The following is a 25,221-nucleotide window of genomic DNA, read 5'->3' as shown; positions in this document are numbered from 1 at the left end:
GGTTTGCTGGAAGATTTTTAATCACAGTCTCAATTTCAGTGCTTGTGATTTGTCTGTGTTATATTTTCTATTTCTTCCTGGTTCAGCTCGGAAGGTTGTGCTTTTCTATGAATTTGTCCATTTCTTCCAGTTGTCCATTTTATTGGCATATAGTTGCTTGTAGTAATCTCTCGTGATCCTTCGTATTTCTGCGTGTAAGTTGTTACTTCTCCTTTTTCATTTCTAATTCTGTTGATTCGAGTCTTCTCCCTTTTTTCTTGATGAGCCTGGCTAATGGTTTATCTATTTTGTTTATCTCTCAAGAGACCCAGCTTTTAGTGTTATTGATGTTTCTATCATTTCCTTCATTTCGTTTTAATTTATTTCTGATCTGATCTTTATGATTTCTTTCCTTCTGCTAACTTTGGGGTTTTTTTATTCTCTTTCTCTAAGTGCTTTAGGTGTAAGTTTAGGTTGTTTATTTTGAGATGTTTCTTGTTTCTTGAGGAAGGACTGTATTGCTATAAACTTCCCTCTTAGAACTGCTTTTGCTGCATCCCATAGGTTTTGGGTCGTCATGTCTCCATGTCATTTGTTTCTAGGTATTTTTTGATTTCCTCTTTGAGTTCTTCAGTAATCTCTTGGTTTAAGTAGTGTATTGTTTAGCTCTGTGTGTTTGTGTTTTTTAGAAATTTTTCCCTGTAATTGATATCCGTTTCATAGCATTGTGGTCGGAAAAGATACTTGATACAATTTCAGTTTCTTAAATTTACCAGGCTTGATTTGTGACCCAAGATATGATCTAGCCTGAAGAATGTTCCATGAGCACTTGAGAAAAATGTGTATTCTCTTGTTTGGGATAGAATGTCCTATAAATATCAGTTATGTCCATCTTGTTTAATGTATCATTTAAAGCTTGTGTTTCCTTATTTATTTTCATTTTGGATGATCTGTCCATTGGTGAAAGTGGGGTGTTAAAATCCCCTACTATGATTGTGTTACTGTCGATTTCCCCGTTTATGGTGGTTAGCATTTGCCTTATGTATTGAGGTCCCCTATGTTGGGTGCAAAATATTTCCAATTCTTATATCTTCTTCTTGAATTGTCCCTTGATCATTATGTAGTGTCCTTCTTTGTCTCTTGTAATAGTCTTTGTTTTGAGGTCTATTTTGTCTGATAGGAGAATTGCTCCTCCAGCTTTCTTTTGATTTTCCATTTGCATTGAATATCTTTTTGCATCCCCTCACTTTCAGTCTGTATGTGCCCCTAGGTCTGCAGTGGGTGTCTTGTAGACAGCATATATGTGGGTCTTGTTTTTGTATCCATTCAGCCATCTGTGTCTTTGGTGGGAGCATTTAATCCATTTACATTTAAGGTAATTATTGATATGTGTGTTCCTATTACTATTTTCTTAATTGTTTTGGGTTTGTTATTGTAGGTCTTTTCCTTCTCTTGTGTTTCTGCCTAGAGAAGTTCCTTTAGCATTTGTTGTAAAGCTGGTTTGGTGGTGCTGATTCTCTTAACTTTTGCTTGTCTGTAAAGGTTTTAATTTCTCTGTCAAATTTGAATTAGATCCTTGCTGGGTGGAGCAATCTTGACTGTAGGTTTTTTCCCTTTCATCACTTTAAATATGTCCTGCCACTCCCTTCTGGCTTGCAGAGTTTCTGCTGAAAGATCAGCTGTTAACCTTATGGGGATTCCCTTGTATGTTATTTGTTATTTTCCCTTGCTGCTCTTAATATTTTTCCTTTGTATTTAATTTTTTTTAGCTTGATTAATATGTGTCTTGGCATGTTTCTCCTTGGATTTATCCTGTATGGGACTCTCTGTGCTTCCTGAACTTGATTGACTACTTCCTTTTCCATATTAGGGAAGTTTTCTACCATAATCTCTTCAAATATTTTCTCAGTCCTTTTCTCTTTTTCTTCTTCTTCTGGGACCCCTATAATTCTAATGTTGGTGCGTTTAATGTTGTCCCAGAGGTCTCTAAGACTGTTCACACTTCTTTTCATTCTTTTTTCTTTATTTTGCTCTGCAGTAGTTATTTCCACTATATTATCTTCCAGGTCACTTATCCATCCTTCTGCCTTTATTCTGCTATTGATTACTTCTAAATAATTTTTAATTTCATTTATTGTGTTGTTCATCATTGTTTGTTTGCTCTTTAGTTCTTCTAGGTCCTTGTTAAATGTTTTTGTGTTTTCTCCATTCTATTTCCAAGATTTTCGATCATCTTTACTATCATTACTCTGAATTCTTTTTCAGATAGACTGTGGATTTCTTCTTCATTTGTTTGGTCTGGTGGGTTTTTACCTTGCTCCTTCATCTGCTTTGTCTTTCTCTGTCTTCTCATTTTGCTTAACTTACTGTGTTTGGGGTCTCCTTTTCGCAGGCTGCAGGTTCATAGTTCCCGTTGCTTTTGGTATCTTCCCCCAGTGGCTAAGGTTGGTTCAGTGGGTTGTGTAGGCTTCGTTATGGAGGGGACTAGTGCCTGTGTTCTGTTGGATGAGGCTCGATCTTGTCTTTCTCGTGGGCAGGACCGTGTCCGGTGGTGTGTTTTGGGGTGCCTGTGACCTTATTATGATTTTAGGCAGTCACTCTGCTAATGGCTGGGGTTGTGTTCCTTTCTTGGTAGTTGTTTGGCATAGGGTGTCCAGCACTGTAGCTTGCTGGTCTTTGAGTGCAGCTGGGTGTTAGCGTTGAGATCGAGATCTGTGGGAGAGCTTTCGCTATTTGATATTACGTGGAGCTGGGAGGTGTCTGGTGGACCGATGTCCTGAACTCGGCTCTCTCACCTCAGAGGTACAGGCCTGACACCTGGCTGGAGCACCTAGACCCTGTCAGCCACGTGGCTCAGAAGTAAAGGGAGAAAAAAGAAAGAAAGAAAGAAAAAATAAAAGAAATAAAGTTATTAAAATAAAAAATTATTAAAAAGTAATAGAAAAAAAGGAAAAGAAAGAAGGAAGAGACACCAAACTAAAAACAAGTCCACCAGTGATAACAAGCACTAAAACTATATTAAAAAAAAATAAAAAACGGACAGACAGAACACTAGGACAAATGGTAAAAGCAAAGATATACAAAAAATCACACAAAGATGCATACACATATGCACTCACAAAAGAGAAAAAGGAAAAAAAATATATATGTATATATATATAAAAAAGGAAGAGAGCAAGCAAATCAATAACAAATCTACCAATGATAATAAACTCTAAATACTAAACTAAGATAAACGTAAAACCCGAAACCAGTCAGTCGCATGCAGCAAACCCCAAGTCTACAGTTGCTCCCAAAGTCCACTGCCTCAATTTTGGAATGATTCGTTGTCTATTCAGGTAATTCCACAGATGCAGGGTACATCAAGTTGATTGTGGGGATTTAATCCACTGCTCCTGAGGCTGCTGGGAGAGACTTCCCTTCTCCTTCTTGTTCGCACAGCTCTGGGGTTCAGCTTTGGATTTGGACCCGCCTCTGCGTGTAGGTTGCCTGAGGGCATCTGGTCTCACTCAGACAGGACGGGGTTAAAGGAGCAGCTAATTTTGGCGGCTCTGGCTCACTCAGGCCGGGGTGAAGGAGGGGTACAGAATTCGGGGCGAGCCTGCGGCGGCAGAGACTGACGTGACATTGCACCAGCCTGAGGCGAGCCGTGTGTTCTCCCGGGGAAGCTGTCCCTGGATCACGGGACCCTGGCAGTGGTGGGCTGCACAGGCTGCCGGGAGGGGAGGTGGGGATAGTGACCTGTACTTGCACACAGGCTTCTTGGTGGCTGCAGCAACAGCCTTAGCGGTCTCGTGCCCGTCTCTGGGGTCTGGGACTGATAGCCACGGCTCGCGCCCGTCTCTGGAGCTCTTTTAAGTAGCGCTCTTAATCCCCTCTCCTCGCGCACCAGGAAACAAAGAGCCAAGAAAAAGTCTCTTGCCTGTTCGGCAGCTCCAGACCGTTTCCCGGACTCACTCCTGGCTAGCCGTGGTGCACTAGCCCCCTTCAGGCTGTGTTCACGCCGCCAGTCCTCTCCCTGCATCAGACCAAAAGCCCAAGCCTCAGCTCGCAGCCCCGCCCGCCCCGGCGGGTGAGCAGACAAGCCTCTCGGGCTGGTGAGTGCTGGCCAGCACAGATCCTCTGTGCGGAAATCTCTCCGCTTTGCCCTCCGCACCCCTGTTGCTGTGCTCTCCTCCGCGGTTCCGAAGCTCCCCCCTCCGCCACCCGCAGTCTCCGCCCGCGAAGGGGCTTCCTAGTGTGTGGAACCCTTTCCTCCTTCACAGCTCCCTCCCACTGGTGCAGGTCCCGACCCTATTCTTTGTCTCTGTTTTTTCTTTTTTCTTTTGTCCTACCCAGGTACATGGGGAGTTTCTTGCCTTTCGGGAGGTCTGAGGTCTTCTGTCAGTGTTCAGTAGGTGTTCTGTAGGAGTTGTTCCACGTGTAGATGTATTTCTGGTGTATCTGTGGGGAGAAAGGTGATCTCCACGTCTTACTCCTCCGCCATCATGAAGGTTGCCCCTTAATACATTCTTTTTATATTTATCTGTTGCTTTATGTTTGGAGTAGTAGTGAGAGGGTTGTGGTCCAATTCTTCTTCTTTTAGGAACCAATCCCCCCTATTTGAGACCTTTCCCCTATTCCTTTTGATTCCTTCATCGTGATAATACTGCTTGGTCCATTTTCTGTACCTCACATCACTGTTGGATCCCAAATGCACTCATAGCAAGCAGGCATGCATTGTTCTAGATAATTTTCCTCAGAGACAGATGGTGGTGAGTGAGCCTGATGACGGGAGTGGGTTGGGTCTCAGTGGCTGTGTCAGAGTGAGGTTAGGACATGGCTGGCTTGAGTGTAAGTCCTGGTAGGGCCACCATGTTTCTGTCACCCTTGCTCCTCCTAGCATCTCTGTCCTTAGCTAGCCTGGCACAGACTGATGCCCCAACATGCAGAAGGGTGTGAGAAGGCTGACCCAGACATGACACCTGCCATCTTTTCTGACACTCTGCGTTGAACCTAATTATTTCTAACCCCTGAGCTATGGAATGGGACGGCTCTGTGTTGCTAGTGCATTGTGCACTGTACCTGAGCACAAATCATGCCTGTGTTTCACCCAAGCTGTGCACCCACAGGTCTCTATCTACTCACAGTGAGGGAGGGCCTTCTCATTACACAAAGATGTCAGTTAGACTATGTTGGCCATACAAGGACTCTGTATAGTCTCTCTCTGGGCTTCTTGTCATCACCTCAGATAAGATGTTCAGGCTCTAAACTCCTTGTTTATCACCCTTATAGACAAGAGTATTGCTGAACCTCATCCTGGGATGCTTTCCTACTAGGGTATGGTGAGGGAGGGCCAGAGCCTGGTACCAAGTTGTTGTGGCACCTGGCTGGCAGCTGGAAGAACTCCAGAGGCTGGAGTTTATATTTCAGGTATAGACCTGGCAGGTGAGGTACCAAGCTTCCCCTTTTATCTGGGTTAGACCTCATTTTTTCCAACAAGTGACACCCTCAGGCATGCCAAGGGGCCAAGGAATTCCTGGCCTTTGTTCCCTCCAGGGCAGCTTTTTGTGCACACTGCCACTGACCCCTGGGCCTAGATCTAATCCTGTCTCCCTCTGCACCCTGCCCTCCCTCGCCCCAGTTGGGCAGTAGTTTCTGGCCATAAAGCTATTAGAAATTGGCACCAGCAAATGGGTCGCTGGAAACCCAGCCCTTGGTACAAAGGAAAGCCATGGTAAACATCACCTTGCAGTGCTGCTGAGATACTCAATATTAAGTAATGTTATAGCCTGACTCCTTTTCAAGGGACCCTTCTGCGCTAGTGCCTAAGGTAGCATAAAAGCATTTGTTTTCCAGAGCCAAAAGCCTGCTTCCTTTAGCTTTTTTGGGTTTTGCTTCCTTTTTTGACTGGTCTTTAGCATTCTTGCTACTTTTGCCAGAACTTACTAAAAAATTCCTTCAGGGAAGTTTAGGAGATGACAGAAGGAAGGAGAGGTTCATTTGTAATAGGAGGAAGAACAGTAATTATGAAAAGCACAGAGGAAGCTAGAGAAAGAAAATCAAGGAAAAGAGACTGGGAACAGTCCAATCCGAGGGATTCATGTTGTGGTTGGTAGATTTGGGTTGGGAGTCTCTTTCACAGGAGTGCCTTGTGCCAGCCACTGTCCCTGAACCCAGTTAGTAGGGACAAGGGAACAGGATTCAGGGACCATGAAGAATCTGTCTTACAACCAGGGTGCAGGAGCATGGTAGTCAGCCTAGCAAAGCTAACGTTCAGAATTATGGAGGCTTTTGATGCACTTTTCTTCTAGGAAGCATTTTACTAGGCCAGACAGAGTTTACCAATGCAGGGGACAAGAGAGCTGCATTGCTGTTTGGAGCAGGACAGTTCTTCCTTGTGTCCCCTTGTGTGGGACACTGTTTTCAGCTAGGCAGTGAGAGCATTTGAAAGTCTATAGATGTCGTCCGTGATTGTTACAAAGAAAATACAAACCATGGACCCTTGAATACAACAGAGCAGTTGTAGGTACAATTCCTAGAGAATTAAATGGACATGGGTTCCAACATCAATGGAATTTATCAAGTTATCTGTAAAGCAGAATCTCAGGTGGCTGTTTCCACGCAGACCAGAGAAATCAAAGGTAGAGCTATGAATGTCTTTGGTACCATGGGAGAGATGTAGGAATTACACATAAGAAATTAGGAAGCAAAAAAAAAAAAGAAACTAAGGAGCAGAGAATGTGTTCTTATGATGGCAGCATTCAGAGCGCAGGAAGGGGAAGTTTGTAGGTAGATCATAGACTGTAATGAGGATGGAACTTGAGACCCACCAGAAAACTTTGTTCCCATGAGTGTGGCCATTTGGGATGCTGAGAAGGCAGAGCCTGGGAGAACTTTCTCACATTATGCTCATGCTTTATTCCACATCTGTTTCACTTTCCTATCTACTTATACATTCATTCCTTCTGTCCTACCCCTACCATTTTACCGTGTATTCACAGTAATCTTTCCTATCATCATCAAGAGAGCTTCGGCAGTGCTGCCTTCTCTAAGGCATCTTTCTCACCCACTGGAAAAAATAGAGTTCCTGTAATGTGCTGGGGTTTGTGCAGTTCGCATGCATCATCTCATTTCATGGTCCCAGCAAATCCATGAAGTAGTTATAAGAGAACTTTCTGGAAATCTCCAAATGGGGTTTAAGATCCCTGGGTCTGACTATGTAAAGGTGTTTCCATCCCACAGGCACAGAGGGTATTAGTGAATTGTGAGCACTATTTTTAAACCATATTGACAAGGGTTGCTGCAAGACGATTTTACAAAATCTTCTCTCGCTAGGGGAAAATGAGTAACACATGCTTTATTTAGGCTCCTTTTAGTAAGCAAACATGTCTGGGAGTCAGGTTTGAATCAATGAGTATCAATAGCAAGTCAGGGAATGTTGGTACCTTTCTAGGCAGGTGTAATGAAATAACATTCCTTGCCAAGGAGGAGCAGGGGTTGAGATTGTTGTAGTATTGAATCCACTGAACAACATACACTGGCTCAGGAGAGACATGAAAGGCTGAGCAATTGATTTCTCAGTAGTGGACCTGAGCTGGCCAATTTGTAGCAAACTTGATTATTCAAAATATATTTTCCAGCTAAAGACAGATGGACCCTTTGATATGAGATGTTTTGCTGTCCTCAGAGAGCTCATAGCCACGGCACAGCCAGGCACTGTGAGCAGAGTCAGTTCATTTACCAGAAATCACCCTGATGAAGTTATGGAATCCAGAGCATATGGATTACAGGGAAAGATGGGGGCAGTAAGGGAGCATAGAGATCCTAGGCCTTCTGTTAGGGGTGTTAGAAGATAACTAGTGGGATGTGGGAGTAGGAGATGGAGTTGAACATTTGATGCCCTTCATGTGGGGATTATTGGAGAAAGAAATTCTCCCTGACCAAATGATTAAGCCGTAGATTCATAGAGCTTGAGTGATAGGTGGAGCTTAAGCAAATAAGCCTCTCATTATGCAGTTGAGAAGCTGAGTCCCCAAGAGATTTGTCCAAGGCCACGCAGCTAGGAACGAATAGAATGGGATTCCAATCCATGTCTTCAGACTCTAACTTTACATTCCTGTTATATAGAGTTAATCTATTTTTTAAGGTTCCTGATTCAGTCTGATATGGCCAAATGAGTCTCTTGCTTCTTTTTATGAAGACAGAGACTATAGATCTGCTATTATTTCCTTATTAGCAGCAATGTCAGAAGCTCATAAGAAGTTTACACCCCAGATAATAAACTCCCATTCATGGTCTGAGAGAAAGATTGAAAAAAATTACCCAAAAAATATCAAAATCCCAAACTCATTAATGGATCCAATTCTTACTAACATTCCTTTTCCCTCCTACTTCTTTTTATTTTTATGATGGTTTTGGGTTTCCAGGAGTGAATGATGATTTATCTTGAACAAAATAGAATTTGTTCTTGAATCCTGCTGGTGTAAATGCTAAGCTAAATAAATGGAAATAGATAGAAGTCTCAGGAATAAATCAGACTCCTTGCTTAAAAAAGCAAGATGTAATTCAGCCCTTTCTTTTGGTAGGTAAGAAAAAGCCATAGGACTAGAAGTCCATCTCCTTGTCCATATGTAGGCCCTCACTCAAGCTTTTTGTTCATTTATCCATTTGTAGCAATACAGGGTTTTCTTCCTCCCTTGCTTCCTTCTTTCCTTGTCTCCATTATCACTCATTCTTGAGAGGGGTCTTTGGAAAGTCAGAAAAAAAATAGAGACTTTGTCAGCACAAAAATACATTGAAGTCATGCTATGAAAGGTTGTGAATATTAGCAAGGAAGGATATGTTAGAAGTGGTGTTCCTCTGAGACTCTGAAGGACTTAAAATAATCAGAACTCACAGGACACAGAGAGGCTGACTCACACTCCCCACCCCAGGGGTAGAGCCAGGACTCATGAAGGAAAAACAGGGATGGAAGAAATAAGGGAAACATGGGCGAAGAGATAAAACGGGAGACCAGAGAAAAAAGGACCTCACAAAGTCCACCAAAGACAGGCTCTGCAAGGACTGAGGAGTGACTTGGTTGAAAAAATAAAGGGCCCCATGTGTATTTGTGATCATCTAATCAATGGAAAACATTCATTTTGGTGACAGACTATATACCTAAAGTAAAATATAATTTGCTGTCCAAACTGATACTCTTTAGCAAGTAAAAGGGGCCATTACTGATTATGCGGATACAACAGGTATAGTCTGGGATTATCAGGCAAATCAGGACATATGGTTACAGACTACCTCTACCCCTTCCAGACCTCATGGGCATATAGCTAAGAGGTTAGACTTTCACTCATTCAAAGCACAGTTATTAAGCCCTGATGTGTCCGGCATCATGCTTGGCACTGAGGGTACAAAGTTGAGCTCTTCTGCTTCTGCAACAGATGCGTAGTTCTTTCTGTGGCTGAGACTTTCATGACTAAAGATCAAGGCAAAACCTTCACAGTCCAGTTAACCAGTCATGATACTTCTCAGCGGGGCTCGTGTTTGTGGCTCCCACTTGGTCTCTGGCGTGTTGACGGCTGCACACCCTGAAGCGTGGAGTGAGTGGTGTGGTTTTGCTCTGCCTCTGCCCTGCATATGCTGCTTTTAATCAGATGAGCGCTTAATCCTGTAGCGAGTCTTATTACGCCCTTTGCCCTTTCCCATTCCATCTGTTACATGTCTCATTGTCTATCCTCCGAATGGAATAAGCTATATTTTTTCTCAGACTTATTTTCTTTCCATGTTTGATGTCTTTCAGAAATAGGCCTGGAGCCAAGAATTACAATCAAGCTGAAGTGGGTCTGACTGAGGATTTTCAGTACCTTGAGTTATCTTCCCTAATGCTCCACTTCTCTTATCAGCAAAGCCTCCAATTTTGATGGCTTTTAATGCAGGGTACTGGGGAGCTCTGCAGTTGGTTTCACAGATCTTCCTCTTAGGACTGCCATTACTGTCTCCCCAGGGTGTAGAAGCCTCTTGGGGCACACAGTTATGGTGGCATCCAGTTGGCTCAGTAGGTCTGTGTCCCAGCCGTGCTGCAGAGCCCAGATATATATATGCTGATGGATGGATCATAATCTTGTCTCAGTGGGCCTTTCTAATCCTTTTGATCTCTTTGGCTATTTGCTATCTTACTGACCAAATCATTCATACACATCAAAACCAGATCAACCTGAAAATAAACCTCAGGGCCTCTGTCCTGGGATTAGTAAAAGAATATAGACGAATCTTCCTCAAGGAGCGTATTTCTGTTTATTGTAGTTTCTCTCCTTCGCAGGTATGATAAGGTTTTACTCTGGAAGAATGAAAAATATTTAAAAGTTGTTGATGGTATGGCAAGTTCCAAATTTGGTTCTCTTTCAGCAAGCACAGCCCCATACACCTGGGCTCTGTCTCTCTTTTGTATTATTTATTTTTGTGTCTGTGTGTTTCCCCCAATTTTAAGGTCATTTGAGGGGAGGCTTCTTGTCTCTCATCTTTCAAGCCCTTCTTCACCCTACCCTCCTCCATCCTAGTGCTAAATCCTTTGTTTTCCATATGGAAGGCAATTGATAAATGTTTCCAAACTCAATAAATATTTCTGGCTTGTAAATCAGTAATTTCCTTATTTGATACTTCTTTAGACTGAAAGACTTACTGATAGGTTCTTAGATGGAATGCAGGGGTTAATGTCCTTTGAGTAATAAGGCCAGACCAGAGATGTGGAAAATATGAAAGTCACTCCACGTGCAGTCCTATGGGGGAGATTTTGCTATGCCAAATGCAGAATCTTCAGAGTTCTAGGGATGCAAATAAAACATGAGGTTGATGATGCCGCATCCAATCTTTTTCGACTCTCTTGTTTACTGCTGTTGCTGTCTGACAAACACTCAAACTTACTTTGCAATAGATGGAAGGAAAGGTGTTTTAGACCTAGGAACACAGGTAAACTAAGGCCCAGGACCTGCCTTAAAAGTAGCATCCAGAATCCTTGGTTGGTTCCCAGACCAAATTAGGCTAGTACACGCCCCACCTTGAACTAGACAGGAATCAATCCAGCCTAAAAAACCAAAAGGAATAAGACATAGGGCAAATGGCCACTTGGTTCTCTACATTCTGTTCCTAATTATTGAGTGTTTCAACCCAGGTATAGCATGCTCCCTATCCTATTTGACACTTTCTTGTTGCTTCTCTCTATTAATAGTCATTCGGCTTCTGGTCAGCCAAGGATAATTATGCTTCATTACCACCCCTGGGTAAAACTCTGGTTGCCAGAAATTCTCTTTGTGTTGTATTTGAGAACAATCCAAATTTCTGCCTCATCGAGGGGGGTGGAGGGGTGGGCCAGGATCGGCCATTATGAACAAATGATGAAAGTTTAAGGCACTAGGAATCTTCACATGAGTTTCCAAGTAGAGAAGTATGGAAAATGTATTATAGTAACTTTCTGTGTTTTGAAAGTAGACCCCGTCTTGTTCAGGGCTGGGTGGTGAGAAACCTGAGATAGTATCTCCCATTTATGTAGTGATAGCCATGAATTTGGAAGGCAGACAAGTGCCATCCAGGGCCAACCACACATGGACATGCAGTGCATGCCCTGCACAAAGCCTGCCTCCAGTCAGTCAGGAGGAGGGAGTGACTTTTTGGTCATTTGTCTGCCCACAGAGGGGACGCCTCTTTGAAATTCTAGTAATACTAAGCCTTCTAGTCATCTACCCACCAAGAAGAAGGAAAACTATCACTAAGATTGTGTCTCCATCATAAAATCACATTCTGGCTCGGCAGAGACATAGGATATAGTCTTTTGCTTTTAGATAGTGTTCTTTGCCTAGCTCCATCATTTTGCTGTGTGTGTGCTCAGGGGCAATCCAAAAGGCTATCTATTAAATTTCTTCAGGATGGCTCTTCTCTCTACTCCTTTCCTGAGCTCCAGTATTTTAAACTTAAAACTCCAGTCCTGACTGATGCAACACCACACATAGCTACTAAATGCTGGACTTCAGGCTCCTGGGAATCCCTGGTGATCGATGCCAATTAGATTGCCATAAGCCACAGCTGAAAAAGCCAACAGGAACTTCGAGCTTTCTAATCTAGGCATAAACAGCCGGGTAGTGCTTCTTTGAAGTTCAGAAATTGGGAGATGGTATGTGGGCCCTGGATTGGGAGAGATGGGGGTGAAATATTCTGGTAAAGTAAATATAGGCACAAGCCAGTTGTGTCACGAACAGATAGTTTCTTAGCGTGCCTTGAACTTAAGTTTGAGGAAAGGAACTACATTTCAGGAACTTGAACTTTTTTTTTTTTTTTGCGGTACGCGGGCCTCTCACTGTTGTGGCCTCTCCCCTTGCGGAGCACAGGCTCCGGACGCGCAGGCTCAGCGGCCATGGCTCACGGGCCCGGCCGCTCCGCGGCATGTGGGATCGTCCCGGACTGGGTCACGAATCCGTGTCTCCTGCATCGGCAGGCGGTCGCTCAACCACTGCGCCACCAGGGAAGCCCAGGAACCTGAACTTTAAAACTCAGGTTTAAGAGAAGCAATGAGATTGCAAGTTCCATAGGCATGGGTTATGCCTTACTTATTAAGTGTCTTTGCAGCTGCTAAGGTAGTATTTTACCCTTGGTGGGCACTCAATAAATGTTTATTTAATTGGATTGAGTTTTCTGCAGATAAGGAGGAAATTGGTTTACGGTCCTGATTTGGGTATTTTTCAGTCCGTTTTCTCTGTACAATTCTGTGATTCTAGGAAGGCCAGCAGGCAAGAGGACAGCAGGTGTGACGGTCTGGAAGAGATTCTGTGGGGCTGGAACATGAAATGTGAAGGAATTCTGGTGAGAGATGCGGCTGGAGAGGTATGTGGAGACCAAGTTATGCAGGATATCTTCAGTTGGTTAAGACATTTGGACTTCATCCTAAAAGCAGAATGGAGCTACAGTTGGGAGACTTATCTCAACTTTGGGAAATAATGATTTTTACCTGAACTAGGCTGGTGGTTGTGAGAGTGGAGAAAAGTGGATGGATTCAAGAGAGGATGATGACAGTGTTTGACACTGATTGGATGTGAGGGATCTTGGGTGGGGAGGAGTAAGGAGTGAAGGGTGAGTCCTAGGTCTCTTACATGGGCAATGCTAGAAGATGGTGCCATCAACAAGAGAAGAGAGAGAGAAGTGGCTGTGAGGAGGTGGCAGAGAGAGAAGATGAGGAGTTCATTTTTCTACAGATTGAGTTTGAGGTGCTTGTGGGAGTTTGGTAGTTTCGTGAATGGGTCTGAAGTTCTGAAGAGAGATATCAGTTGAAGTACAGGTTTGGGAATATATGCTGTGCCCATGGGAATAGATGAGTTTGTTCAGGGAAATACCAACATTTAGGGCTTGGCAGAGGGAGAGGGATACATAAAGCAACCTAACCATGAGTGGTCAGAGAGGTAGGCGGCAAACACAGAGAGGTGTGCGTAGGGGAAAAGAGAATTTAAAGAAAGAGGAAAGGTCCAGCTTCCTTACCTTTAAGTCATCCAATCTCTAGGTTCCCAAATATTTCAAACTACTTTTGGCCAATAGGCCCTAGATTAGAAAAAATGCATATCCAACCACTCCTATGTGAATGATATAGCCTAAGGTCATTGGTTTATTTTATTTAAATATATCTAGGTTCTGCTCCGTCTGAGGATTTTACCTAATGCTAAAGAGAAAGAGAAGAAGTCCTCATCATACACTGTACAACCACACTAAAAGTAGCCAGCAGGGAAATTGACCTATAAGTACTCTGAGCACATTAAGGTAAGTACATTTTTAAAAACGGTATGTCTTTTGGCTGTGGTCTAATGTGATGATTGGTGGAAATGGAACTGAAGAGTGACAGGAAATATTAATGGAAGATAACACACAGGCTTTCGGCCTTAGAAAGAGCAATGGGCTATATCTGTTCCCAGAGGGAAAGTTTGATGAGTAATGATCCTGATATACGTTTTAAACACTCTGATGATGACATAATGGGTACTGCTTTTACTCTTTGGACAGCAGATTCTCCTTTGCTGTAGTTGGGTCTATTACTTCAAGTCTGTTTAGAGGGCCACCTGAGGGTACACTGGAAGCATCACGACACCTATATACCTGTTCTAGACAGTGGGTGCTGTAAAACGCATGCTATAAGAGGCTGTAAGTGGGTGCTGTCACATCAGGGCTTGCTTTCCCTACAGAGGGAAGAGCGCCAATCCAAAGGTCTCGCAGGCGCGCTTTCCCAAAACTTCCCACCCCCCAGGTTGCTGATTAAGAGCTGATGATTCACATTTAGATGGCCTTGCACCTCTACTCCCTTCCTAACCATACAAATTTGAGTCAAGCTTGAACCTTGCTAAGAAAACAGATTTGCCCTTTTTAGTCTTAGCAGCACTGGAGTCTAAAGAGAGACTATGTGGGAAGGCAGATCCTCAGTTCCCTCTTCTCCAGGCTGTTGGAGGCATTTCAGACCTCTGCTTGCCAAAGCACTTTTATGGAGCTCAGATTTTTTAATTTTTTTAAATTTTTTTTTTTGTGGGGTGAGGGAATGCCTTCAGTGAGTCACTCCCCTCCCCTCTCTGAGCCTCAGATTTTTCCTCCTAACAGAGGGGTCTGGATTAGGGGATCCTAGAGGGCCCCAAGGCCTAGCCTGTGTCCCCGCCAGCTGGCCCCACCAGCAGAGAGCTTGTTCTCAGAGAGGCCCTTTCCTGGTGAGCTAAACTGGCCTGAAAGGACTGCTCTGTACTTGGACAAGGCAAGTCACAATATGTCAGTTTGCAGAAAGGGAGCTTGTTTGGAGTGGGAACTCCATGGGAAGAGGCTTCTAAGTTGAAAATGCACACACCCTGTGGGACGGGGGGAAGACAGAGAACCCCAGTTGCTCTAAGGGGTCTAGAAATCAGAATGGTTAGAGTTTGCCTGGCCCCACCAGTGCTCTGCTTGATTCCCTGGCCTCTTCATTTTGTGTTCACCTGCGAAGAGGCCCCTGGCTGAGAGAAGGGTGTCGGAGGTAGATGAACCTAGCTCTGTCCCTTAGTCGTTGTATGATCGTGAGTTGTTGGACTTTCTGTACCTTATTTTCTTTATCTGTTAAATGAGGATGCTTTATAGACCTGGATGAGGAATAAATGAGATAACATACATAAAACAGCCATACAGGGTCTGGCATGGGGGGCAGTTACCTCCTTCCTTTTACCTTTGCTCACATTATTCCCCCCACCTGGACCATTCTCTCCACCTCTCCAAATTTGACTCAGTTTCAGTGCTCAGCAAGATCTTTCTGCCTGTCCGAGTGCTCGAGTTCTCCTGCTGCCCCAATCACGTATTACCTGACTTCACATTCTGGTAACTGCCTTCTTTCTTGATACTGTTTTGCTGATTTTTCCCATCTAAACTGCTGCTCCCTGAGGGAAGAAATTTGTCAAATAACAGTTATCTTTCTATAATATCTGGTAAGATGTTGGGGACATAAGCAATATTTGAATGAATGAATACAGAAAGAACTAAGTTACAGGGAGAATGCGGTAGGGGGCAGTATGTACTGTGGTTAAGGTCTGGATGCTGGAATTAGCCTGCCTAGGTTTGAATCCTGGTGTTGCCAGTTATGAGCTTTGCAACTTTAAGAGTTGTTGCATCTGTCTGTCAGTTTTCTCCCTGCATAAAGGTAGTGGCAAATATAGTATTTCTCTCCTAGGGTTATTGTAAAGACTAAGGTTAGATTTGGAGAGTGTTTAGATCAGCGCCTGGCACGCGGTACTATATAAGAACCACCATTATTATTTTAAAGAACATGAGTTTAGCATTAGACAGGCCTGAGTTCAAAGACTGCTGTACTGCTTACTAATTATGTGACCTTGGACAGAAGTTATTCAGTTTCTCTGTGCTCCAATTTCCTTATCTGTAAAATAGGGATGATACACCTGCCTAATAAGTTGTTGTGAAGACAAAATTAAGAGCCTAGAACACAGTATATGCCTGAGAACTGGTGGCTACTAGAAGCCTGCTTCAGTCTTCTAGAAGCAAGAGTTTGAGGTGACTGCATGAAGGGTCATTGCGGTGGCCTGGGCCCCATTTAGGAAACTGAAAACCTGGGGCTTGCCTTGACTGGGAAGGATTGAGATAAGAGTCAAAACAGGGGTTGTGGGTACATTGTAGGAAGGCATAGGGAAGCTACTTTGTGCTAAGCTGTACAGTTGCTAAGCTGTATCACCAAAATCCTGACCAAATTAGGTCATTAGAGATACATTTGGAAGGAGCTAGAGACTTTTGCCTGAGTGAGATTCCGATACAAGTCCATGCATGTCACCTTTCTGCATATCTTTGATTATGTAAGGTGTTTCTCGTGTTTTGTCCTTACGTAGCCAGCTGTGTTACTGTCATGGTGATGCCACAGGCGTGGGTGAGTGGAGATACACCATCCTCTGCTGGCCAAGCGGATCTGTGATTCTTGTTGTCCAGGAAGGTAAAATTTGCCAGTTCAGAGCTTGTGTAACTGAGGGGTACCATTTAGCCTCTTCTGACCCCAAGTTGGGACTCTGAGAGTCCTAATTTCTACAGTTTAGTCTATTGATTCTCAGTCCCCAGATCTTATTTGGTGTGCTGAGTGATGGTTTAGGGCCTTAGGAAGTCTATCTCCCCTTAACTTCTGCCAGCAGTAAGAGGCTGACTGTTCTGTACTGTTCAGGGCAGAGGGATCTGAGTGGTTTCAGTCAGGAACCCCACTAGGTCCACTGGCCTTGAAGGGAGGTGTGGGAGAGGAAAAAAAGCAAAGAAGAGGCGGGCAGGGAGGTCTTGGCATTGCTGGCTTCTTCCCCAGATGGCGATGCTGTGTTCACACCATAGGACTAAGGGTTTGAACCTCTCTTCCAGCACCATCTGGATATAAGTTTAGACTTTTCACGATGCAGGCTTCTCACATCCCTTTCTTCTCTGTCCCTCTGTTGCTTCTTTGTTTGAATTTAATGCTGAATTCTGCAATGCAATAAATCCTTTGGTAAGGAGATGTAACACATTTATACCTAAGAATTACAGATTTGCTACATATTTGCTATATTATCTCACCGTCTCATCAACATCTTGTGGCTTCATTGTTAGCAGTGCCAACAACTGGTTTCAAATATTAAGATAAAAGTACCCACTTCCTTTTTTTTCATTACCTCAAAGTTTTTTATGATTACAGTCTTGTTTTTACTCTATTCCGGTGGGAGGACTCTCGATTAACTTCATTGTGCAGAATAAAATTCAGATATGGGGAAGTTCAAAGAAGGCAGTTAATTACATTCAGGTGGTGGGCCTGGATACCCCAGCTCAGTGGTACTCGACCTGGCCGTACACCTGAGGAGTTTAAAAAGGTACTCTGCTCTGGGCCCACCCCAAGCCGATTAAGAATGATAGTCCATTGAGGCGGGAAGGATGGTTTAATCTTTTCAGGTGAATCTAATGGGTAAGCGTGGTTGAGATCTCTGCTCAATTTACTAAGGAAGCAAGACTTTCACAGTTTGGATTAGGAAATCACAGGAATGACTTGTAGCTGAAAATGTTAAGTTAAAACTTGCTTATGCTATTACTTTTCAAACTAGTTAGCATTTTGCATATGAAGGTTTTTGGTTAACTGTAGATTCAAGGCTCTGTCTTTGGGTTTTTCATTTTAAAGAGTAAAACTTCAGGGTAGGACTGGAGGTACTCACGCATTGTTCATCAGTACCTTAAATCATGAATATGTTGGTGTTACCCACCTGTGTTCTCTCTTTGCTTTATGATCGTGTTAAATAACCTAAGTGATTTCCAATGAGGTTAAGCAGAGTCCCTTCAGGGGGCTCTCCAGTCACTTTTTCAGAGTATGCGTTTTCAAACTATACCCCACGTCTCATCCCCCAGCCTCCTCATTCTGATCTGTTCCCTGCGGTAGACAGCCTTGGTAACTAATGGGAGTATATCTTTTGGGTATGTGAGGGCAGAAGTTAGGTTAAGGGCTACTTTCTTAGAAGTTTCCCCAGCACTCTATTAAGTATGGTATATTTATCCTCGTCTTTAGAGCTTTATGTGGAAATGTCAAGCTAGTTATTGCAAAAGACCGGGTACTGGAAATTCCTTGCATTTAATGTGAAAGTTTGATGCAGCTGTAGTTGGGATGGTGTCTTTTTTAGGGATGGAGTTCAGAGCAAAAGGAAAATGTTCTGTGTAAGACTTGCCCTAAAAAGGCACCTCTGACTGGCTGAGTCCCTCTTGAAACACTTTGGGATCCTTCAAGTTTCTAACTTGGCTGGGTTGCTTTTGGAGCCAAGGAGAGTTCTAATCATTAGCATTAGTGAATTGTTGCTCATTAGCATTTGTGTGGAGTACCCAAATCACTGCAACAAAAGTGTGAAACCCCAGCTGGTGGTGGGGGGAGGGCGAGCGGGATTGTTTCTTCTTGGATTAATACCAGAGTTATTTCCCTTGGTGCAGATCCATTCTTCCCTGTGTGGGAATGTTTAACGTTCATACTGTTAGGTGAGAGTCTCATTCAGAGAACTTTAAAAAAAATACCCATTTTTCTCAATTTATCTTAAAAAACCCACAAACCCAACGAAAGTATACTTTCTCTGTATGATGACTTGTTCAGAAATTTGAAAAGACCTTCTGCTGCGTGAGAGAGCTTTTCCTGCAATGCAGGTCCACCAGTTATTCAAGCAAAGAGTTAACCGAGGCCAGGGAGGCTTCTCTGGCAGCCTGCAAGCTTTGTGCAATAGCCAAGCTGGAGGCTGAGAGAGACTGATATTCATTTGTTTGTGTATGAAGCTTTCATTCCCAAAGTCTTAGACATCACATACCAGGAAAGATGACTGTGAAAAGCACGGACAAGCTCAAGTGTTTCCTGGCTGTTCTGGTTGCCTTTGATACATCTAATTCTGCCTGACAGTGTTTGCCGCTTGGTTGTCCAAACAGAATTGTCTTCTTCAGTGGTGAGTGAGAATTAATTATTCACATCCAGTCGTCATCATAAATACTCTTATGTGAACCTGTGTCCCTAAATGAGTCTTACAGTAAAATCTTTAGTTTGGAAATCTTCAGTCCTCCCATTTTATTGTACCATGTGTAAGCTTCACCCTGGAATTGCAGTTTGATGAGGTGTAATGGTCTTTGGTTCTGAGAAACTGTGCAGCGTGGTTGTGCAGAGAGGCCCAGCTAGGAATGTCTCCCAGGAGTTTGAGAGCTCTGTCACTTCCTTTTTCTCCATGGCTCCAAGTTCCTTGGGCCTGGATATAGCAACAGCGCCCTCTAGTGTGTGATAGGGTGAGGATGGGCTCCTGCTTAATAAGGTGAGGTGCTTTGGCTTCACTGAGTGAGGTGTGGGAAACAAGGGGCTTGGCATTTATTGAACAGTACAGCTGAGCCTAAATACACAACAGCAGCATGTCTTCTAGGTTTTGACAGCTGAGAAAGGAAGATAGAGACAGCAGGAAGATAGGGTTTTAGATTATTTTACAAAGATGTGAAAGCTAAGGAGAGCCAAAGGAGGGAATCCAGAGGTCATTGGGGAAAGGAACTGTTCCTATGAACAGTTTGCTGTTCTTCCAAAGAATTCAAAGCTTGGCCATATGCACGGGGAGGAGGATGGATAGGGCCTGGCCACAGAGACCTTCCATTGCTGACTGAGACTGGGCCTGCAGAGGGGCCAGAGCTTTTTTTAGAAAACTGAAATTCCAAACACTCCAAGCAGTGGTTTAAAGGCTACTAAAATGTAAATGACTGATAGGTATTACCTGACAACAGAGTTTTGATGAAAGGAACTAGACTTAAGTATAACAGGGAGCAAAAAGTGGGTAGAGATGGACTGAGTATAGAGAGAATGGAAGAGGGATGCTTCCATCCTTCATTTTGTTCATCTAGCAAATATTTACTGATGAGCTGCTATTCAGTGACAGCTTCTGTTGTAGGTACTGGGTGTGAATTCACACTAGGTGTAAATAAAAGAGAGTCCCTGCCCTCATGGAGCTTATGTTCTCTACAGTTGCCAAGGGGTTCCAGGGCTCAGTCCTCCATGCTTACATTTTTATAGTGTGGTCTGTTTACAGGCAGAATGTCATTTGAGGACATGGAAAGTACCCACTGCTCAAAATTGTGTCTGCTCCAACTGGTCTCTCCTGCAATTTCCAAACCCAAACCCCTTGTTCAACAAAGACCTGTTTTCTGAGAGGAGTAACCACGAAGTCAGACACTCTGTCCCCACGCTTGTCGTCTGGTGAAAATGAACAATCTGATGAGACCTGGAGGGACGGGGGTAACTCTGGCACCAGAAAATTGTGGCCCAGGGGAGTGTATTTTTCAGAGCCGAGGTTTCCTCATCAGTGGAAGCAGCTGTGTTAATTCCTCTGTCAGATCCTTTCTGGATCTAACATTCTATTTTGCATGGCAGGTAGCATCCTGGAAAGCACAGAGTGTGGTACATCCCTGGGAACACTGGGTAATTGTTTGGGGGTGGGGGCAGGACCGGATTAGACACTGTAAAAAAAAAAAGAAGAGAGCATGGAGAAGGAGCGTGATTTGACAACCAAATTAAGGCTATTTAAAAATGTTTCTAGGACATATATTCCTGGGTCCAATTTCTGACTAGAAGTTGCTTGCAAGGGAGGGTGGTAGTGTAGGTATGGTTGTTGCAGATTTTTTGGAAGCTCAATTACTGGTACTCTTGAGGATGCTAATGAGTTTTGAAAATTATCTACAAAACTCATGGCCATAGATCTGACCCCTGAGCTGCAGCTTCTGCTATAAAGAGCTTTATGGTGAAGATGTTCTTGTGGTGTGGAGTGCTTTCCTTTTAACTGCAGATGGAGTACCACAAGCTGATATTCTTTGAATCCTAGAGAGCAAGTGACCTACTTATTTACTATTGTGTCTGAAATATTCAGTTAGAGTGTATTTTAGGAAAAACTTTTTCAGCTTGGAACATGGTTTTGCTTTTGTGAAAACACACACCCGTAGAGACACAAAATTAGTTTTCTTGGCTGTTCTGACCCACTGTGTCAGGAATAACTTTGGTTACTGTATGACTTCTCTCATTGGAAAGAGGCAATGTAAAATCCATGGGCTTCTTTAGTAAAGACTATTCATAACTATACCTTTATAGGCTCATGTGATGAAGATTAATGAAAGCTTTCGGTTTAGAATGAAAAAATGCACGAGTTATTTGCTAGGCTCTCTAACATCTCGAAGATGTTTATCCTGGTCTTTGCAGTTTATTGGTCAGGCTTTCTTTACCTTGTGGCTTTTCCCTTTGCAAAGAGTTTCAGCCTCTCTGTGAAGTACTGTGTAAATAGGTTTCAAGGTGGAGTGTGGGTGGGACTTTTTTTGCAAACTTTCTTCTTTCAAGACTTTTAAAGAAATCATACCCGGGACCAATTGAGAGGCAGAAACCTTGGGTGGCTTTGGAGTTTTCTCTGTGTGTGTTCTGCCATCTGCTGGAAAAGGATCACCAAGCTTGGAAAGCTGACCGGCAGTGTGGGAGAGGGTGTGCACTCCTGGTGCCTCCATCCCTCTCTCAGGGCTGGGCAGAGTACACAGCAAAGCTTGTAAAATGCCACGATGTACTTGGTTTTCTGTTGGATCACCTTAACTCACAACCAGAGTTATCTCAGGGATTTCCCTACCAGTCTGCTGAGCTCAGGTCCAAGTTGCTTTGGGAGCCTGCATCACAGTACCCTCTGGCCTCATTCTTCTGGCTATACAGTATGTTGATTGGGATTGCCTTGAAGTACTTTTCATTGGTTTAAAGTGGAAACAAAACAAAACATTCAATCCAAGTCCGGGTGGGGGGGCAAGGTGGCTGCCTTCGTAGTGATGTTAGTATAAGAGGGCTAACTGATCTATTCAGGAAAGATCAGCCCTTTTTCTCTGAGATCATAATCTCCCTCCTTTTTGGTGTTAAAATGCCCTTTTACAAAATGATAGTAATAGATGAGAGTGATCATGTTAAGCATATATTTGCACGGCAAAAGTAAAAGTTAGCAACTGTGAGTCAGTTTCCTAATTCTTTTAAAAAACATTTTCGTGTCTGTGAAATCCCAATGTCTGGGTTTGCTACTCCCTGTGGTCTCACCTTTTCCTTCATGTGACAACTCGAGTAGAAAAGTAGGGTCAACAATCCTCAGTTGTAGCTTCCATATTTTCCCTGGCAAATCCTCCGTGGATTTTTCTGTGCTATGACCCACATAGAAACACAAAAATAATAGTCTGGTAGAATGAGGATAATGTCTCCTTACTAACTGGGTCACTGCTTTATAGATGGATTTTGGTCTGTAGTAAATGCTTGGCCTGGTTTCGCACCCCTCTGCATCATTTTCTTCCTCTGGAGTTCTTGATGGAATGTGACCTTCCTGTCTGGATGTGTCTGTGGGACTCCCATGGGGAAGACTTAAGATTTTTGGCAGCCAGATCCTCAAGGCAACTGGGACAGGATGTGAAAGGCCAGCATCCTTGTTTCTTCTTAAAATTTCTCAGAGGCTTATAATCCTTTCGAAAGATTTTAAAATGGTAATATGACATTTTGATATCTAAGATTAGTTAAAGGTTCTAGTAACTGAAGTAATGAAACTGACTTTCTTCTTTATTAAGGGTTATACTTACAGAAACATATGATTTTTTTCCCCAAATGTTTTAAGGCCTAATTCAAATAAAATTATAAAGATTAAAGATAAAAATACAACTGGAGTTACTCTGATTGAGGTAGTTTTGGTATTTGGCTCTGTGGAACCTGAATTGAAAATTGCTATTGTATAAAAACTGAATTGAAATTTATTTCTGAGAAGCTATTTAGCTAAGAGGGCAGATATTTGAGATCTGAGTAGGTGGAGGCTGGGAAAATAAGTTTGTACTGAAGCCAGAGCACATGGTGTCTTCATTGGAAATATCAATAGATGTTCCCAGAGAATAAACGTTTTTGTATATTTATCTAGTGATAACAAGTGCTTCTGAACGAGCAAAGGACATTCACGATTGCAGGGTATGAGTTTCATATGGGCACACACAGAGGCTTGTGACCTAAAGGCCATGTGAAGAAGGTGGAAAAATCCTCCCCAGTTAAATTTTCATGGGCCAGATTGTTAGAAACATGTCCAAGAAGTGATTTCATAAAACTTTTGAAACTTGGCTTAAAACCCTGGCAGATCTGTATCATCTGGTAAATATTTAGGACTTTGTGTATATTATTTTCAAGGAACGGCAATAAACTATACAAAAAAAATTTCTTCAGCAAAAACAAAGCACTGCAGGAATGTTAGCGTTTGAATCAGAATTTTGTTTTTTTTTTTTCCAAGGGTAGCTGTGGGGTGGGGGAGAGGGAAAGAGGTCTTATTTCTGATAGAATTAGGTCAGTTTAAATTCTCTTTCATTGAAGGTGGCTATCAAAGTTTACTATGATTTTCTTGTTAACTTAGCAACACTGGGCATATGATAGCTTCATTTTTTATCACCTGGTAGTTTTTTGCTTTTATTTTTAAAAATTTTCTTGCCTGAAAGAGCTTATGAGATTTCACCATTACCTGCACCTTAAAATCTCAGTATGTAACTCAACAGCAATTGAAAATGTGAATTTTCCTATCTAGTAGGAGAATTAAAAAGCAGGAAGGTAGAGTTCAGGAATAATACTCCCAAAAGGGAACAATCAAACATCAAGGCCATGTTCTAGTTTCCTCAGGTCATAGCCTTCTGTTAACGATACCATCTTATATTTCTTTTCCAATGGGATTCACATCTGTTTGTCTTTCACATATCTCCTAAGGCAAATGGCTATAATAATCATGCCCCTATTATATAATTTGGGAAACAGAGTCATAGATAAGGAATTACTTTCCTGTCTCTCTTTTCCTCAATACATTGTTCTATTGTAGTGAGGAAAACACAGATGTCAACCAGTTATATATGCCAAGCACTTTACATGTATTATCTCATTATTTCCTATGAGGTAGGTGTATTTCTATTTTTTTTCTTTCAGATGAGGAAATAGTGGCTTATAGAGATTGAAAAACTTGCTAGAATTTATATAGCTAGTACGTGGCAGAATGGGGAACAGAAACCATTACACCATACTGCCTCTCCAGTAATATGCTACAGAGAAAGCAGCTTCCATAGCCCAATTGAACCCAGCTGTCTATTCCCAGGCTCCCAGCCTGGTACCTTTCTTCATGTCCAGCATTCAGTGAACCAAGGAGTTGATTTAGACCTCCCAGGAAAGGGGTCTGGAGAGGCAACAATGTCCTGCTCTCTAGCTTAGAGTTAGCTGTCACTGATAAGACCTCTCTAAGATGTTTTAAAACAGCATGATAAAGACGTAGTAGATGAATATATGTTCTATGCAAAGGCTCATGGAACAGCAGCTCAGTAATTGCCTAAGGCCTAAGCAGGCAAGCAGGAGGCCTCAAACTGGACATGCCTCCCCAGTGTGTAGGCAGACATCTTCTCACAGGCTGTATTCCCATCCTGGCCTCTTCCCTTTTCTGTTGACTTGGGCAGAGTCCCAACTTTTCCTTACAAAAGATCAAAACTAAGACTTCTTGGCTGTCCAGATCAGATCGTCACTAAGGTTTGGCCGTCTCTCAGAAAAGACAGGCTGGGTTGGCCTGAACTTTCCTCACTTGGCATTTCAGGGAGTTCATACTCCACTGAAGGACCTTAAAACCAACAACTGTCTCCTTCATACCGTAGTAATGGCTTTGACTCAAAAACTGAATGTAGCTGATGCCAAATAAATGGCAACTCAGACGATGCTCTCCAGACTCGGCAGCTTTTAACCCATTTATCTTTAGAAACCTAACCCTTCTCTTTCAGACCCAGGCCTGTACAAATGAAATTCTATTTGGGTATAAAGTTTATTCTAAAACTAGCTTTTTGGACTGCTATTGATTTTGAATACTAATGTCCATCTTTGTTACTTTTTTGATTATGAATTTTCTAGAAGGAATAATTTTGTAGAACACAAGTACTCTGGACCCGGTTTGTGCAGAATTCACTTTAAGGGGAGGTACCTTAAATGCCTGACTGTACACTATGTTAGAAGGAGAAAAGACATCTAAGTACTACATTTGTTCCTTTTTTCTTAGTTCTGTGAGCCTGTGAGACTTAGCTCTTCAATTTCTCCCATGCCTCAAAAATTCAGATCTCAGGGACTTCCCTGGTGGTCCAGTGGTTAAGAATCCACCTTCCAATGCAGGGGACACGGGTTTGATCCCTGGTCGGGAAACTAAGATCCCACATGCCATGGGGCAACTAAGCCTGTGT

General features: G+C 42.9%; 1 protein-coding gene across 1 annotated transcript in view; it reads left to right on the top strand.

The window, feature by feature from the left end:
* The window catches only part of AKAP6 (A-kinase anchoring protein 6), a 578,687-nt gene that overhangs the window by 9,095 nt on the left and 544,371 nt on the right, over positions 1 to 25,221 (top strand). Inside the window, exons 2-3 of the mRNA XM_033851195.2 lie at positions 12,720 to 12,825; positions 13,621 to 13,749. The gene's annotated coding sequence lies outside the window, so the exon portion shown is untranslated. The remainder of the gene's footprint in view (positions 1 to 12,719; positions 12,826 to 13,620; positions 13,750 to 25,221) is intronic.

Source organism: Tursiops truncatus, chromosome 2, assembly GCF_011762595.2.
Source record: "Tursiops truncatus isolate mTurTru1 chromosome 2, mTurTru1.mat.Y, whole genome shotgun sequence".
In the NCBI taxonomy this organism is placed as follows: domain Eukaryota; kingdom Metazoa; phylum Chordata; class Mammalia; order Artiodactyla; family Delphinidae; genus Tursiops; species Tursiops truncatus.
This window is presented reverse-complemented; position numbering and strand designations above follow the sequence as displayed.